This window comes from Oryctolagus cuniculus, chromosome 1 (genome assembly GCF_051225735.1).
Source record: "Oryctolagus cuniculus isolate XC-2025 breed Fujian yellow rabbit chromosome 1, ASM5122573v1, whole genome shotgun sequence".
NCBI lineage: Eukaryota > Metazoa > Chordata > Mammalia > Lagomorpha > Leporidae > Oryctolagus > Oryctolagus cuniculus.
Window position 1 is genome coordinate 51,012,597 of NC_142867.1, and position 17,538 is coordinate 51,030,134.

Below are 17,538 nucleotides of genomic sequence, written 5' to 3' on the forward strand. Positions count from 1 at the left end.
TCTTTTCTGTAGAGGGTCACCAAGCTCTCAGGTTTTGAGAAGCACAGTTGGCAATAAGGGTATCAATAACAGGGTGAGCTCTTTAAGGAAAGAATGATTTACTTATCTTTTTTTTTTTTTATATCACCACTGCCCAGGACAGAACTTGAAAAAGACAAAGTGCTTCTAAAAATGTCAGTGTTTGGAACTGATCCAAAGTAAGAGGCTGATGTCCTGAGCTTACACCATGAACCTTTCCTAGCCTCAGGCCTGTATGGATCTTCCCTCCCTCTATGGTTTCCAGATTCGAAATAAGCTCAACTAATACTAGGGGATTTCCAGAGGAAATTTAGGTAGCCCTGGAATTTGTCCCATCAGCTTTGGAGAAAGGGTATACTTCCCTGAGAGATAAGAGAGTCCAATTCTTTTGAAATAGTGACAGCCTATGGACCTTCCTTCAGAACCCCATGGTGGTCAACCAGCTCATGACTACCCCAAAGCAGCCTTCACACAAGAAGAATATCATGTGTCAATGTCATCTGAAATTAACAGGTTGTCCAAGCTGGTAGAATCTTAGATAGTGTTTTAGCAGAAATTCTCATGCCAGTTACAAATAAGTTTCAATAATTTCCATGAACAAAATTCCATAAACATTATTCCTGCACCATTCCATAGACTATTAAAGTGCCTGATAATTATAGAAATTCTTTTATTGGCTGCACTAATTTCCTCTTGAAACATCTCAATGTATCAACTCAAAATTAAGCATCGAGATTATGCAGTTGCATTTAAATATATTAATAATCATAGGTAAACAAACCCAAGGCTGAAATCATCCACAAAGAATGGGGGGCAGCTTGTTGGAGGTTCACAAACACAATGCAGGATAATTATATGCTGAAACACTTAACCTTGGGAACACACAGAAAATTTACAAAGATCAATTGCTCATAAAAAAAAAGAAAAAGTTTTAATCAAATGAGAGAGTTATCTGATAAATGGTTAGAAAATTGATGGGAATTCCATTTTGATTTGATTAGTTGTACTATTTTTATGTCTTGAGTAAACAGAATTTGATTATACCGCTGAGCTCTGTTTCTGCAGAAATATTACAAACCCATTAGTGGATAACAAGAAAGTGGAGGTGGAGGTTTCAAAAGACACTTTTAAAATTACAACCCACCTTATCATCTCCTTCTCCTTGTTTTCCAGCTGTATTAATTTACTAGAACTGCCATAACAAATACCACAGACTGGGTTACTTACACAACTGAAGTTTATTTTCTCATGATTGCTGAGGCTGGAAGTCAGAGATGGAGGTGTCAGCAAGGTGGGTTCTTCTGCAGTTCCTCTCCCTTGGCTTGTATATGACTTTCTTCCCCCCATGTCTTCACAGTGTCTTTCTTCTCCCCATGTGTGTGTCTGTGCCCTAATCTCTTCTTCTTTAAGGATCACCCATATAACCACACTGTACATTATTTCTCTCCTTGAAGACCTGACTCCAAATACAATCATATTCAGAAGTACTCTAGGTTAGGGCTTCAACATATGAATTTGGGTGGGACACAAATGGACACTAACATTCTCTTCCTTACAAAGTAGGATAATGTACCAAAAAATCATGAAAAAAATGTACAACTGCACTCCCCAAATCTGTCATCCACTCCAAATGACAAACATTTCTATGCAATAATCTCCTACATTTCTCCTTCAAGTCCTCAGCATCCCTCCCACGGATTCCTATAGCAGCTTCTATCCCTGACCTCTCCAATATCCAGCAGTCAGTGTGATCTTTCAACATAAAAACCATATAGCTGTTTCCTCAAAGCCTTTCCTGGATATTCAACCATCCCCAAGTGCTAAACCATTGTCATCCGTGTATTTCTAAAGGAAGAATCATCGGAAAGCTACGCTGACACAAACTTGGAAAAATTTTTGTTGTAGTATTGTTTCCAACAGAGAAAATTTAGAATAACCCAAATCGCTAAGAATAGAAGACTAGTTAAATAAACTCTACAAGTGTGTCTATGCATTAAAATATCATGTAGCCATGAGAAGGATGGGGCAGGAAATATGTTTATTGACAATGTAAAGATCTCTGTTGTCTTTTAAGTTAAAAAAAAAAATAGCCTAGTGGTTAAGATACCCACTCCCCACATCAGAGTGCCTAGGTTCAGCTCTCCACTACGCCCTTGATTCCAGCTTCCTGCCAACACAAACGCTGGGAGGCAGGGGTGAATGCTCAAGCGTGTAGGTCCCCGTCAGATACATGGGAGACGCGAGTTGAGCTCCCAACTCCCAGCTTCAGCCTGGCACAGCTCCAGTGGTTCAGGGCATTTGGAGAGTGAACCAGAGAATGGGAGATCTGTCTTGTCTATCTGTCTCTGTGTCTCTCAAAAAAAACAAACAAATAAGTAAGTAAATAGCATTATTTTTTTAAATCTAAGAAAGTAATGATGTATGTATATAAAATGTTTGTATATGAAATAATAGTCCTTATAGATGTATGAAAGACAGATTTACAGAAAGATATAGATCGAATTGTTACCAGTGGTTATTTTTATTGGGTTAGGTTGAAAGTGAATATTTTGTTTATTTTTCTGTATTATCTAACTTTTAAAAATAATTCTATATTGTTCATGTGATAAAAAAAATTAAAGCTTAGAAAGCAGAACTTCTATTATTTCCCTCATCCTCACAGATATAAGTTAAAACTTGATATCCAAAGAGCGTGACTTCTAAAGATCTTCATCTGGAACCAGACTATTTTTCCAGGTGCACCTCTCCCAACCCCAATCCATCACTCCATTTTCCCCAAAATGACACACTGCCTCCTATCCCAGTGACTTTCCCATGCTTTTTTCTCTCTACTAGATTATTTGTCCTCACACTCGTTGATTGCAAACTCCTCTTCGTTCTTTAAAACCCATATCAGGGGTCGGCGCCATGGCTCACTTGGTTAATCCTCCGCCTGCAGCGCCAGCAGCCCATATGGGCACCGGGTTCTAGTCCCGGTTGCTCCTCTTCCAGACCAGCTCTCTGCTGTGGCCTGGGAAGGCAGTAGAAGATAGCCCAAGTGCTTGGGCCCCTGCACCCGCATGGGAGACCAGGAGGAAGCACCTGGCTCTTGGCTTCAGCAGCTCCAGCCGTTGCACCCAATTGGGGAGAGAACCAACAGAAGAAAAACCTCTCTCTCTCTCTGCCTTCCTTCTCTCTTTATAACTCTTTCAAATAAATAAATAAATAAAATCTTTAAAAAAAAAATAAAACCCATATCAAATGTCATTTCCTTGTGAAGTTTCCCTACTCCTCAAGGCATGATCCCACCCTCTTCTAGATCCCCACTATTCTTTGTTTATACTTCTTTCACAGCAAGAGCCTTCTTCCATTTGGGTTACTTTTTATGCTCTGTTCACAACTCCATGAGAACTTCTAAGACAATATCCAAAAAGCCCATGAGATATTGGTTCCCTCTGCTAAAGAAGTAGCCTTGATGTAGAATGGGAGAATTAAAGAAATTCTGATTCCATCACAAAGGCACTCCATGGGTCCTCTTGTCCTCAATCAACCACGCTGTAGAATTCAGATTGTAGGCCAAGGAATGCTACATCCACCATCAGCCAGACCCACTGGAATGAAGAAATCAGCACAGAAAAGCTGCCTCCTTACACAGTGCAGGCCTTTGGATTTGGTTTGTCATTGTCTTGATCCATTTGGGCTGCTATAGCAAACTACCAGAGACCGGGTGGTTTCTAAACAACAGAACATTGATTTCTCGCAGTGCCAGAGGTTGTGAAGTCCAACATCAAGGCACTGGTACACTCAGCGTCCAGTGAGGGCTGGTTTTCTAGGTGACAATTTATTTGCTGTGGCAGGGACAAGGAGCTCTCTGGGGCCCTTTTTATAAGGGCATTCATCCCAGAGCTCATAATTTCATCACTTCTCAGTTTTCTCTTACTATCAATTCGAAGGTTAAGATTTCAGCATACAGATTTTGGCAGGACACAAATATTCAGACCATGGCAACCATGTTTCTGAGTCTGCATTTACTCATTTGCAAAAACCTCACCTCAAAACAAAACCAGCACTCAGTGGACTCTCTCTTAACAACTCTCATTCTGCACTTCCCGGGCAGCTGTCACCTCGGCCAGTGTGAGATCCCTAAGCACACTGCCAAATTCAGCTAGCATTTCCTTGTACTGAGACTTCCTCCGTGAAAGCAGCAGCTCCCTGGTTTTCATTCAGGAGAAAGCTTATCTACTTGCCCACTAGTAACAAACAGTTCACAGGCCAGCTCAGCCCACAGATCTCACTTTGCATGGTTTATTAAACATGTGCGAATTGTATATTGTGTTTCCTCATTGAGTTAGATCATTCATTCAGTAAACGTAAGTGTGCAGCTTGATGAAACTTTACATACACAACCTTTGTCTAACTACTACCTGCAAACGGAAATTTTCTAGAACCCTGTAAATTTCCTTTGTGTCCATCCCAGGGAATAACAGCCCCTCAGAGATAACCACTATGTTGATGCCTATCTATCATCATAGATCAGTTTTACCTGATCTGAACTTCATGTAAATGAATCATATTTCTTATTTGATACAAGGTGTGTCTGTGTTATTCACCCGTGTTATCACACACACACTAGTTCATTCTTCTAATGGCCCCTAACTTTGTTGGCATCTCGCTCCCCCTCCCTCTCTGTGCTCTCTGATCTGTTTTCATCTCCGTGACTGTACTGTACGTCCTCCAGATAAACACTTTTTGAAAATCCTCTCCCTGCTTCTTGGAACGCTTCTTCTTCCTCTGCCTACACTCAATTTCATTTCAGCCTTCAGGCCTCAGACCCAACCCCTCTTCCCTTGGGCTAGCCTTTCCACCCTTGTCTGAGACTAGCCGAGTTCCACTTTACATTCTCTGGGGTGGCCCCGAATGAAACCTCTCAGCCTTTCCCTTGACCCAGCTTTCACTGTGAGCAGGCCCCATGCTTGCTCTCCATGCTCCCCATTGTAGGCCATACCCAGCACTGAGGGTAGCCAGACATTCTTGAACAATAACTGAGTAAAGTATCCAACTCGGTGCTTGGCCAACAAAAGCTGGGCCGTTCTCTTCTCCTCTTATCAATCTCAGCCCTGTAGAGAAGGCCCTGGAAGACATCACCTCATGACTCTCTTTTTGCAGAACAATTTCTAAAATATTTCCACCATAGACATTCATTTGAGGTTGAATAAAATCTTGGCTTCATAAGGGACTGTGATATTTCTTTGACTCCTTTCAAGGTCATGGTCAAGGATGCAGCTAGGGATATAACGAGCACAGGAAGAAAAGAATCAGGATGAAGTGTTTACACTGGCTTTCTCAGGGTGGAGGACACTGTAAGTTAGGTTTTTTTTTTTGTATTTTAGTGCAATTTCAAAATTTTCTGTATTGACTATGCTTTGATTTCATTGTGATAATATAGCATATTTTTAAGGGAAAGATAGTCCTCTCTGTCTGCAGCAGAACCTGAGAAAACCTAATTGAATTTTATCATTGATGCCCACAGTCAGAATCCTATAATCCCTGCAAAAGATTCCCTTATTAGACAGCCTAATGGGAAGCCAAGGGAGCCCAAGCGGCCATGGGTCAGTCTCCTCCCCAGATCACAGGGTCCTTACCCATCTGGGACAGATCACATGGCTTTGGCCCAAATAAGCTGGAGAGTTCCCTACTCAGCAGAACTCCCTAGGCCTTAGGAAAAAAGTTGCTGCACCCCCAGACACAGGGAGGTCTGAGAGTCCATGCAACTATTCGAGAGCCGTTTTCCTGGCCTCCACCGTCAGGCTATTTTGTCCTCAAATAAAGTGATTCCAGCACCCTTGGCACCTTCTTCTAGGAAGCTCTCAGCAACAACCATCTCTCTTAAAATACACTCCCATGGGCTGACCACCGCATCCAGGAATCATTGCAATGTGCAAGCCTGTATTAGGACTAGCATCTCCTTTGTTCTGATGTTACACCCTCATTAATGTCAGGATCCAGCTACAATGGAGAGGTTCAGAGCAGAGAGCATCAAGCCAGACTGCCTCCTTCAAATCCCAGACCCAGTACCCACCGTGCAGTGTTGGCCAACACAGCCGACATCTCTGTGCCCAGATCCCTCATCGGCAAAGTGGTGATGAGAACAGTACCTTCCTCAGAGGGCAGAGAGGAGGATGAAGGGGTCTGCCTGTGAGAGCGTCAGAACAGCACCTGGCACAAGGTGAATGTCATGCAAATGTTAGCTGCGATTATTATCGTGAGTGAAAAGGCACCGGTTTTCTGTCAGCCTCTTCTGTTTTGTCCCTATCAAGAGAGAGTTTACTTCCCAGAATTCCGCACTGGCAGACACTAAGATTCAAGTTAAACCCCCGCAGGTCTCAGACTTTCCCCATCTAGGAACTGTGAGATGGATTCTTGAACCTCGAGGCAGCAAAACGAATTTGCATTTTTCCCAGAGAAATTCCAGCGGGAAAGTGAGACACAAAGTGAGAGAGGGGCAGAGAAAGAACAGTGACAGAGAGGCGGGGTGGGGGGCCGGGGCGGGGGAGGCAGACAGAAACAACAGATTGAAACTGCTAGCTTGGCACCAGGAAGGAGAGCCTCAGAAAAGATGTTCATTTCCCAGCTGGGTTTTGTTTCTGTGGATTTTTTTTTCCCTTCCTTCATTTGTGTTCACACTTCCCCCTCTTGTGGCTCATCAGAAAATCACAGGTGCTCCTTGTTTCCAAAGGATCTCACAACTGGTGAACATGCGGGGCTGGCAGTTCTGGCTAAGGCAGCTGAGTCAACCCCTACCTGAAGCCAAAGAAGAAGAGACAGGTGAGAAAGGGAGGCCAAACTGTTACCTGGTCCTTACTCAAGTTTCACATAGCCAGAAAGAATCTTCTCCTCCTCTTGTAGTCAAGACAGAGAAGAGTTCCCGGAATGACTCACAGTGCCAGGTCCTCTCAAGGATACTCCCAGAAGGCTTGAGGTGGAAGATGGATTCATTTAGGGACAGGCCAACAGGAGAGAAAAATGATACAGAATGGCCCAATGAATCCATCATCACTCACACTCACCTTGCTCCGAGCCAACTCACACCACAATCTGTAACAAAATGGCCCAACATCCAAGGGTTAGGGTAAGAGTCATCCTTTAATAATATCTTTGCCAACCTGTCCCCAGACCCTTATCCCCAGCAGAAGTGTTTATCTTCTCCTTCTCCACAGCACTGTACCTATGACTCTAATGTAGTACCGATCAGATCTGCTTCCTACTGTAATTACATGGGTCACTGTTTTATCAGCCCACAAAATAGCAAAGAGGAAATGGAAGAGACTGGATTTCATTCATCTCCAAAGACCTAGCCTCTAGCATAAGGCTTCTTGTACAAGAAGTGTTTGGTCAACCTTTGATGAACATGACCTCACCCGTGGGCAATGAATGGCTCCACTCCATGATACAGTGGCCAGTGAGGAGGGTCTGAGGGTGAAGTTGTCCCAGAGGGAACCCATTCCTTTCTGTGAGGATTTTGCATATAGAGACAAACATCTATTGCTCCATTTCAAATGTACAGTCTACCTGCATTGAAAAAGTAGTTAAATGATCTCTGAAACCTATTTTCAAATAGTTCAGGAGAAGAGGAAGAAAAGAGGGAAGAAAGAAAGGAAGGTAGAGAGGGAGGGTGGGAGGAAGTAGAAAAAGATGGAAAATGGAGAGATTTAAGGAGGGGAGGAAAAAGAAAGAGGAGAGAGGAAGACGCAACTGCACCATCTGATGAATCAAGCTGAAAGATACACGGATATTCATCGGACATGTCTTTTGTTTTTTATGCAGTTTTGAAATGTTAAACAAAAATTTGAGAAAAATAAAAGCAATGATTTTAAATTGGCAAATCAGCTTAAAAATACAGGAGATGCAAGTGTGAGCAACAAAATCAAGACACAAATTGAAATTAGCTTCTCAACCTGGAGACAGGTTGTAAGCCTTACAAACAAGAGGAAGTTTGAATACAAGTTGTAATGTTAGTGCATTTTTCATGGGAGAAAGTTTCTGTATTTTTCATCATATTCTCAACAGGTTTATAACATCCCATATCTCCCCAAAAAATGTTAATTTGGTAACCTAAATGGAACCCAAAGAATTGCTATTAGCAGGCTTGTAGGAATCAATAGCTGGAGATTGATGGACTGACTAATCAATTTTCAGAGACAAGAAATACCTTGGAGATCATGTAGCCCAGAACTGTGCATCCAGATGGGGAGCTAAGCCCAAAGAGAGGTCAGGGAGTTTGACACTAACAAATTTAACATGTTTCACTGCCTCATAAATGACAGCCAGGCCCACAATGAACGCCCTCCTTATACCATGGGGAATTTTTCGCGGAGAAAAGCCATCCTAAAAAACATTCTCAGACAATGGGCATCTTGTCAGGCCTCATAGACAAGGACATGCATCTTTGTTCTGAACCAGATGACCACATTCTTACAGAGCTGATTGCAAAGGAAGCTTTGGGAGGGGGTTATGGGTGTCTCGGTGGGACCAGAGACACTCTCAGCTGTAGGGTAGAAGGAGCGGGCCACTAACTAAGATTGATGGATGGTGCCAGCCCTGGCAGACCAAACACAATGCAGGGATGGCCAAGTGGGGGAACAAAATTAGTTTGCAAGATTAGAACGTATTAACACAAGTCAGACAACTGTCATGTCACAGCTCTTCACCGTAATGCTGATTGGCAGGCAAGCATTTCTGATTCTGATGGCCACGGAGGCGAGGCGTCTGCAATCTGTCTCGCATGACATCCCGCTGGCTGGCAAATCCCCCCTGCTGGAGAAGTCAGCTTTTCTTAGAAAACTGTGTCCCCTGGGTCTTGTTTGGCAGGCCCCCAGGCCAAAGGTGTGTGTCAAGGTAGTGAGGGCCGGAGGGAGTAGCAGTTGTCAAGAACTTCAGCTGAAGTGGAAAGCTGTTTTGGGCTCAATGCAACAAGTGCTTTCTGATCATTCACAGGCCTGGTATACTGGGATGAGGAAAGAGACACCATAATCCCTGTCTCAAGGAATGTTCATTGCCTCTGGGGATCCCACACCAACACATAGGGTCAGGTTCAACAGTGATACAAAGCAAAGCTGGAATCAGCAGGCCCATCTCTTGGCTGAGTCCCATCTATTTGACTATAATGAATGCCCACTTATCTCTGTCCCAATCACTCTTCAATGGGCCCTACATAAGGTCATTAGATCAGTATATAAATTTTCAATACCATTCAAACTGGTAGAAGTCAGTCAGGACTGACTTACACCCAAGTCCTAGCTGAAACTCTATTGGTTTGCATTGTTAGAAATTTTGAGTGTGGGTCTTCTAAATTAATTTGATAATTGATTTTTATCTATATTCATTAAATTATAAGTATTTTATTAAATATTGACTTTAAAGTACTTACGAAAGTATGTGTGTTAGCCTCGGCAGGGTTATATGGCAATGACAAGCACCCCTGAAATGCCAAGGGCTTAATGCAACAAATGTGGATTTCTCACTTCTGCAAAATTGGCTGCCAGTCTAGACACCTATCCAGGGTAACTCTTCCTCGGGCTGCTTTTATTCTGTGGCTTCTCTATCTCAACATGAGACCACTGGATGATAAGAATCAACTGGAAAAATACTCAATTCAAAAACAGACATGAAAGAAGATAAAAAGAAACAAAAGTCAAGATACACAGAAAGCACAAAATGAGGTGACAGAAATGAATGGTCGCAATAAGTGTAAATATACTGGGCCAATTTGAAGACAAACATTGTCAGACTGAGTAGAACTCAAAGTCAGGCAGCCCTCTCTGATCAGGAGCATACCACAGTAGCCTGGCATTCCTGGGTGTGACCTTTGGAACTAGGGTGTGACCCCACATGCGTATATGCCCTCAGGTAGTGGGCCCAAGGCTCCTTGGATTGTCTGTATCAATGCTACACTTTCTTTTTAAAATAAATTGCAAACTTCTTATGTTTGTTCTTGAGCTGGAATAATTTCAGCATTATCAAACTTACTTCTTCTTTGAATATTAGCTCCTACCCAGCTCTCAAACAATCTGTTTTGGTTGCCATTTATAAGTTTCATCACAAATGTGGTAAAGAAAAATTATGCCCAAAAGAGCTAGGATATATTTTGAAATGGAAGTTGGAGATAAATAGTTTTGTGGGTTATGCATTGGAACAGAAAGGAAGAATTGAGTTTTAATGCAAAGTTTTCAATCTAGGGTAAAAGGATGGATGGAGGGAATTGTCACTCTCCGAAATGAGGATGACCATAGTAGCACAGGAAAAAACCCTGCTGGAGATGGGAAATCATGAAAAGGGTTTGTGTGTAAATGTTTGGTAAAGAATTTCACAATAATGGAAACACTAACACTGAAAAATCTAGATCATTCCTCTTGAAGAAGACCTCAGGGACAATTAAATATACAAAAACCAGACAGAATGACTCATAAAATTCTATAGATACATACATACAACTTGGTCTGGGGAGTTTGAAAATAGTAAGTTCCAAGGATGTAGGATGGGATAATGCCAGAGAGCATGTTTACCTACACTGTAATGTGAACCATGCCCCCTGGGAATTGTGCAACCAATAGCCCTGATCCAACCAATTTAAGTCTCTTTGGAAGAGTGAGCATGGAGAAAGAAAGACAGTGAACCTGGGCAGCAGGTGCTGCAATGAAAACCTTCCTCGGTAAGAAATGACATGTTCTACATTAGAACTTGTCATGTGATCAAGTCCTACATTGGTTTGCAAGGCCAACTTGAGCAGAAGGTTTTATTTTGTTTGTTTCTTTTTAGTCACGGAAAGCCACATGTCTTAGATTTATAGGTAAAACTTTGATTTCCACAGGGTTGATCAACAAAGACTCGAATGACAGAGACAAACTAAATGATTTTCCATGGGATACTGTTCAGCAGATATTTCACTTATCCACGCAAACCATCTTCTTTCCATAGTAGGGTCCTCCTTTCCATTATTGAACAAATTTCCATGTCATTCTGGAAGAAAGGGACACCAAAACCAGAAGATATCCAAATACCAATCGGCCACAGGCAGGGAAAAAATAAAGCACCAGAATGCTGCCACAGAAGGGGGGAAAAGGCTTCCAGGAAATGGAAACATTGAAAGCCTTATACTATAAGTGCCTAAAGAGAGCAGGGAGACCTTGGCCATTTGATTACAGGTTAGGAAGTCGTAGTGTCTCAGAAGACGCTCACGACACGTCAAAGAATCATGACATCTCAGAGCTGTGAATGATTGGGTATTTAATAAGCTACTTTAAATTAAACAAGCAAAATTTTCATCAAAGTACCCATTCCAAAAGGATAACTGAATATTTGAGCACCTGGAACAGAAAAAAAAGGATTACTGTATTGATAGAATAATAACTGCTAATGAAATACATATACCGTTGAAGACAAAATTGTTGACATACTGAGTACACTTTCATTGTTTCACAAGCAATGATGGCAGGTTAATTAGGATATTTTATTATAAGGAATTCAGATTCAAATGAATGCAAAAATATAAAAATTGCAGATTACTCTGTATTTCTCTGTATGAATAACAGATGTTACATTTTTAATACCAATTTGAAGTTGCTAATGTAGGTATTTAGGATAATTCTTACTTCCAAACAGCATATTTTCAAGAAACTAAAGCTGTAAGAAAAACTCCCATAGTGTATGTTATTTCAGCTTCAATGACCACTGTTGTGACTGACTGAGTGAAACATAACAGACAGACGCTGAATAATCAGATAACTTGACCAATTCTGATAGGAACAATAGATACCTTGAAACTTACAGTATTTGACTCCTTGATATCATAACAACTATTTTATCTGCAACATTGCTTCTGTTTGGCTAAATACAAACAGTCCTTATACACCAAGGTATGACCTGCTCATCAGTTGATGTAGGATAATAAATTGTCTGAGAAAGGAAAAACAAAGAGAGACTTCTGATAGCTCCACACCACTACCTGAGGAGTGTTGCCATTCCACAGTTTAGGGAGGTAAAAGGCAGGCAGATCCCAGTGGTCTGCCTGAATTAAGAAGATGAAGTTGGGACTGAGAATCCAAGGCACTTGAATTCCTAGGATGGAAAAACAGAGAAGAGAGGGTAACGTGTGCATGTGTGCATACATTAGAGCTAGGGGAAGAACTACTCAAAAGGATTATAGTAAATAATACCTAGTGCTCACACAAGGCCAAGAATATTCCGTATTCCTTCTTACAAGAATGGAAAACATCTTATAATTCATAAGACATTGGATACACAGTGTTCAGAAAAGCACTCATGCCTTAGTGGGAAAAAATGTATACACAGACTAATGGCTACTCTGGTTCTCCCTAACAACAAATAAAAACAACCCTTGAAAGATGAAATTGTTTCAAAATAACTTTACTGCATCCTAGCACAAAGCTCACAAATGTATGCAGGAATATAAAAATATCCAGTTCTTAAGAAGTAAAATCCATACTGCTTGCAAACAAACAATAATAATCAGGTACTTAAAGACGTATGAAGCTAAGACCCATTATAAGAAAAACAACAGCAACTGATCACAAAATACTGCAGATGGTAGTTTTGTCTCGGAGAATATTAGTTACTATTTATGATCCATATGTTCAAGAAGGTAGAACATGTTAAATTAAGAAGATAGAGCATACAAAGATATGACAGACATTTTTCAAAGATTCAAACTAGGGCCAACCCTGTGGCATAGTAGGCTAAGTCTCTGCCTGCAGCGTGAGCATCCCATATTGACACCAGTTCATGTCCTGGATGCTCCTCTTCCAATCCAGCTCCCTGTTAATAGCCTGGGAAAGCAGTGGAAAACGGCCCAAGTACTTGGATCCTGGAGACCTGGAAGAAGCACTTGGCTTCTGATTGGCTGAGCTCTCGCTGTAGCAGCTATTTGGGAAGTGAACCAGTGGATTGAAGACCTTTCTCTCTGTCTCTCCCTCTGTCTGTAACTCTCACTCTCAAATAAATAAAATCTTTTATTAAAAAAAGATCCAAACTGAACACCTTAAAGATAAAGCTGAGCATATATTTATACGTCATTAACAGATTAGATATTGCAGAAGAAAAGATTAGTGAACTTAAAGATATAATAGTAGAAATTATAAAAAATAAAACAAAAATTTTAACAAAAACTGGGAAAAAAATGAACAGAATATGAATGAGCTCTAGGATATTTCAAGCAACCCAATATACAAGTAGAGTACTTGAATGAGAGGAGAATGTGTAAACCAAAGAACTCAAATAATGACCAAAATATTTTCAAACTTATAAAAATAACAAATATACCCAAGAAGAGGAAATAATTCATATCACCATAATCATATAAGAAAGCACATCATGGAATATCACAATCTAATAGCTTAAGACAAATGATAGAGAAAAAAATTTTAACTGCTAGAAATACAAAATTTGTTATACACAGAGGAGCACAGATAAGAATGATAGCAGACTTTTCATCAGAAAACACACACACACACACGAAAGCCAGAAGACAGTGAAACAAAAATGGTTTTTAGGACATGGGGACAAAAACCTACCAACCAAAATTCTGTGTCCAGGGTAGCCATTTGGCATAGTGGTTCAGATGCTGCTTTGGATGCTGGCATTCCATATCAGAGCTCCTACATTCAAGTCCCAGCTTTGCTTCTGATTATAGCTTTCTGCTCAAGCACAGCCTGGGAGACAGCAGGAGATGACTCAGTGGGCCAACCTGGATTGCATTAAGGCTCCTGGCTTCAGCCTGACCCAACCCAGGGCAATTACTAGCATTAGGGGAATGAACCATTGGATCATTCTCTGTCTCTCCCCGTCTGTCTGTCAATCTCTCTCCCCCCCACCTTCAAAAATTAACTAGCTGATTAATTAATTAAATTCCATATCCTACAACAAATGCTTTTACAGTCAAAAGCTAATATAATGCAATACTGTCTGATGCCTGTTACAAGAAACGTTAAAACAAATTCTTCAGGTACAAGAAAAAGTGATACTAGATAGAATTAGATAAAAATTAGATATTAGATGCTAGATAGAATCTAAAACACAAAGAAATGAAAATTACAGGCAAAAAGCATTATATTTTTTGCTTCACTGATTAACAGGGACTGGGGATGTAGGACAAACCTCATCATCTCTGAGTGTCTTACTATCCTCCATCTTCAATCCAATCATGAAATCTTCCTTTTCTAAAGTTACTTGCAAAACACATGTGAAGTAGTTAGGAGAGTGGATCGGATGTGAAGTTGAGCATCTTGAAATGCATGGAGGAAAAAAAATACCTGCCTTCTGAAACCTCTTCTACTTCATGATGAACAGGGCTCCAATTTCCCGATTGCTGTATATGCTGAAGCCTCTCATTGCTCACTAATATTGGGCACAAGTATCATAATGCATCCTTATAGACCAGTAGGGTGAACATAAGAATGTGTCTTCTAATTAGATACCACATAATCTGTGATAGCAACCAAGATATATAAGGAAGATATTTTCCTTTCTTCTGACCACTAGTTCTACCCATCTAAGAACAGTTTTATTTGCCTTTCATAGCTTACTCCTTGTAAAATTCTGTGATCCATCCCCAACCTGATGGACATGATCAGAAAGTCTGTAAGTGACCTGAAATTTGCTCACAGACCACTATGAAGGCCAGGGCAGTTTCCAAAGCATCTAGAAAAGTTTTTATTCTGGTGTGTGTCCCTGCCAGATTGTGACTACTGTGCCAAGAGGCTTTTTCAGAGCATATCATATCATCCATTGCTTGAATCCCATCCCTGATTGAAGATGAACACAATGTGATGTGCCCCTTCAATTCACAATTCAAAGTGTGAGTCAAGAACTGATCTGGAGAATGCAGAATGCTTCCACCACCTCCTAAGGAACATCTGGAGTATATGAATCCTCTGCTGCCTTTGTCTATTTCAATGCTTCCTTGATGACTGCTATCCACATTCCTTCTTTGACACACCCCCTGTGAATGACTGTTATCTCACTGAAGTTGGCTTCAAATCCAAACTTTCCTTTTACAATGTGTGTGCCCAGAATAAAGGCTGGACAAGGGCTTCCCTTCATCCTAAGCATGCCTTGAAAAATAAAAATCTTCCTCTTTTCTGGGTCCTGGTGCATCTCATTAAGGAACAGTGATCAATGTTCCTGTTGGTGATATCTACCCATTTATTCTCCATATTCCAAAATTCCATATCATTGTCAAAGACATTATGCACATACGATGCAAACTATGTGGAACTTCCCCTGGTTCTACAGAAATCTGAACCAGCTTATAAAATTCTTACTTTTATTTGAACCCTGATGGTATCTCTTTGCCAAAAATTGGAAAGACGCTGCTTTTAGCTTTGAGTGTGATATAAGCGGAAACTGGTATTTCTTTCTTCTGCTCTTAACAGCATAAATGTGCCTAAAAATGCTTATATACAGAGTTAAAATCATCACACCAGCTTTGAGGAGCATTAGATGATGTTCAATTGAAGAACAATAGGCTTAATGTCCCTTTTAACCCTCTGTTACTGTTGGAGTACCTCATCCTCTTATTAATTACATACAGATGTATGACATTTCTCTTTTCCTCTGAATAAAATGAGTATACCTTATATTACCATGAGACTATGAGTTAGACTCCATTTGTTTATAGATAAATAATTTTAGAAGCTGTACACAAATTGCTCTGTTCTTGGTCTCATTCTAGAGGAGAATTTAATGTTTTATTACATTCTAGAAAAATACAAATAACTTTTCATAAAAATAAAACTAATTCTTGGGTAGATCACTTTTTCTCCACAACTAAGAAGCATTTTGATATTAGCCCTTGTATTCTGGTGGAACAGCCCTCATCCTGGAAGTCACATCAAAACTCGAGCAAAAATCTGCTCATGTTCTCTGGCCTGATGAACTTTGTTCCTACGAGGACCTCCAGAAACTTCTCACCTGAGAGAATCACAAGACTCAGAAAATTGCATTTAGACAAAGGATTTCACGCACTTCTAAGTTTTAGATACATTTTACTATGCTGATTGGGAAAAAAAATGCTAAAATAAAAGAATACAGAGAGATAAAATTAAAGAAAAAAGAAATTAAAAAAACATATACCTGAATTGTCTACCAAATGATAGATTAAAAAATTATTTAAACATTAGAACCTAAAACAGTACAAAAGTCATGAATAAGTTCTTTGAATACACTAATACAATCTACAAACATCTGGCACACATGATCAATACAAAAGATACTAGAAATGAGGAATGGGACTTAATTTGGATTCAATAGAATTTAAAAGATCATAAGGAGAAAGTATAAAATCTTTATGCCAATAAATAATTGAAACATGAATTTTAAAATCCTCCCAAGAATACAATTTACTAAAAGTGACTCTTGTAAAATAAAAGGGGACTAGTCTAATAATTCCCAAAGAAATTTGAATTGTACTTTAAAATGTTTAAAAATCTTCTCATACAGAACCCTAGCAGCAGCATCTTACAGTTTTGCATATTATTCAAAATATTCCTATGTTGCAAATTATTCCAGAAAGAGGCCTTTGTAAGTTTCATTAACTTTGATCCCTAAACCTAACACAGACAAGTGCAGAGGTCTTCGGTCTCAAGCACATCCTTCACTGGAAGCCCCTTTGTATTCAAACAATGCATACAAGACCCAGAACCCATGCACTCCACCCAACCTGTACAGTCTTTTCATCAGATACTTTCAATTAATCTTATTTTTTAAATCCATAAAACACTCCTACTACTGTTTTATACAACATTTACTATGATGTATCCACATACCTGTCACTTTCTTTACTTTTTCTTTCCTTCTTGCATCGCAAACCCTCCTTCTAGAGGTTTCCTCTACTTAAAACAATCATTAGAATGGCAGTGGTTTGATGACAAATTATCTTAGCTATTGTTAATCTGAAGGTGTTACTTTCCCTTTACTCTTGAAAAATATTTCCAAATAAATAATTCTTTTACCATGTGGTAGGAAGAAAAATGACCACTCCCCAAAGGAGCACACAGCCTAATGCCTGGGATGGTGAATAAGTTACACTCATTGTATGGCCAAAGGGAGTCTGCAGATATAATTAAGGCTACTGAACTTTAAAACAGGAATATAGGGAAGCCTGCAGATGAGGCCACTCTAATTGCATGAGTCTTTCAAAGCAGAGGGTCTCTCTTCCTTCAGCAGAGATAAGCAACTTCAGAGTAAGAAGAGAGGTGCAACAAAGGGGAAGACTGAAGATTCCAAGCATAACAAGAACCTGAGATTCTGTTGCTGCCTCTGGGATACAGGGGCCTGTTTGCAAGGACCAGAAAGAAGCCTCCAGAACCTGAAGGTTGCTTCCCCCTTGACAACCAGCAAAGAAACAGAAAGTCTAGTCCTAGGCTGCAAGGAAGCAAATGACACCAACAACCTCAATGAGCTTGAAAATGCAGTCCTCCCAGAACCTGCTGGCCAATACTTTGATTTTAGCTTTTACCTGAAACTCGG

At 40.2% G+C, this 17,538-nt stretch overlaps 1 long non-coding RNA gene across 1 annotated transcript; it reads right to left on the reverse strand.

Annotated features, from left to right (window-relative positions):
• Positions 1-11,263: 11,263 nt before the first annotated feature.
• Positions 11,264-16,966, reverse strand: LOC138849461 (uncharacterized). Its single transcript, XR_011388311.2, has 4 exons — positions 16,836-16,966; positions 13,584-13,721; positions 11,999-12,111; positions 11,264-11,360 (listed from the first exon to the last, which is right to left on the reverse strand). It is a non-coding gene; the product is annotated as an uncharacterized LOC138849461 (long non-coding RNA).
• Between the last annotated feature and the right edge of the window lie 572 nt (positions 16,967-17,538).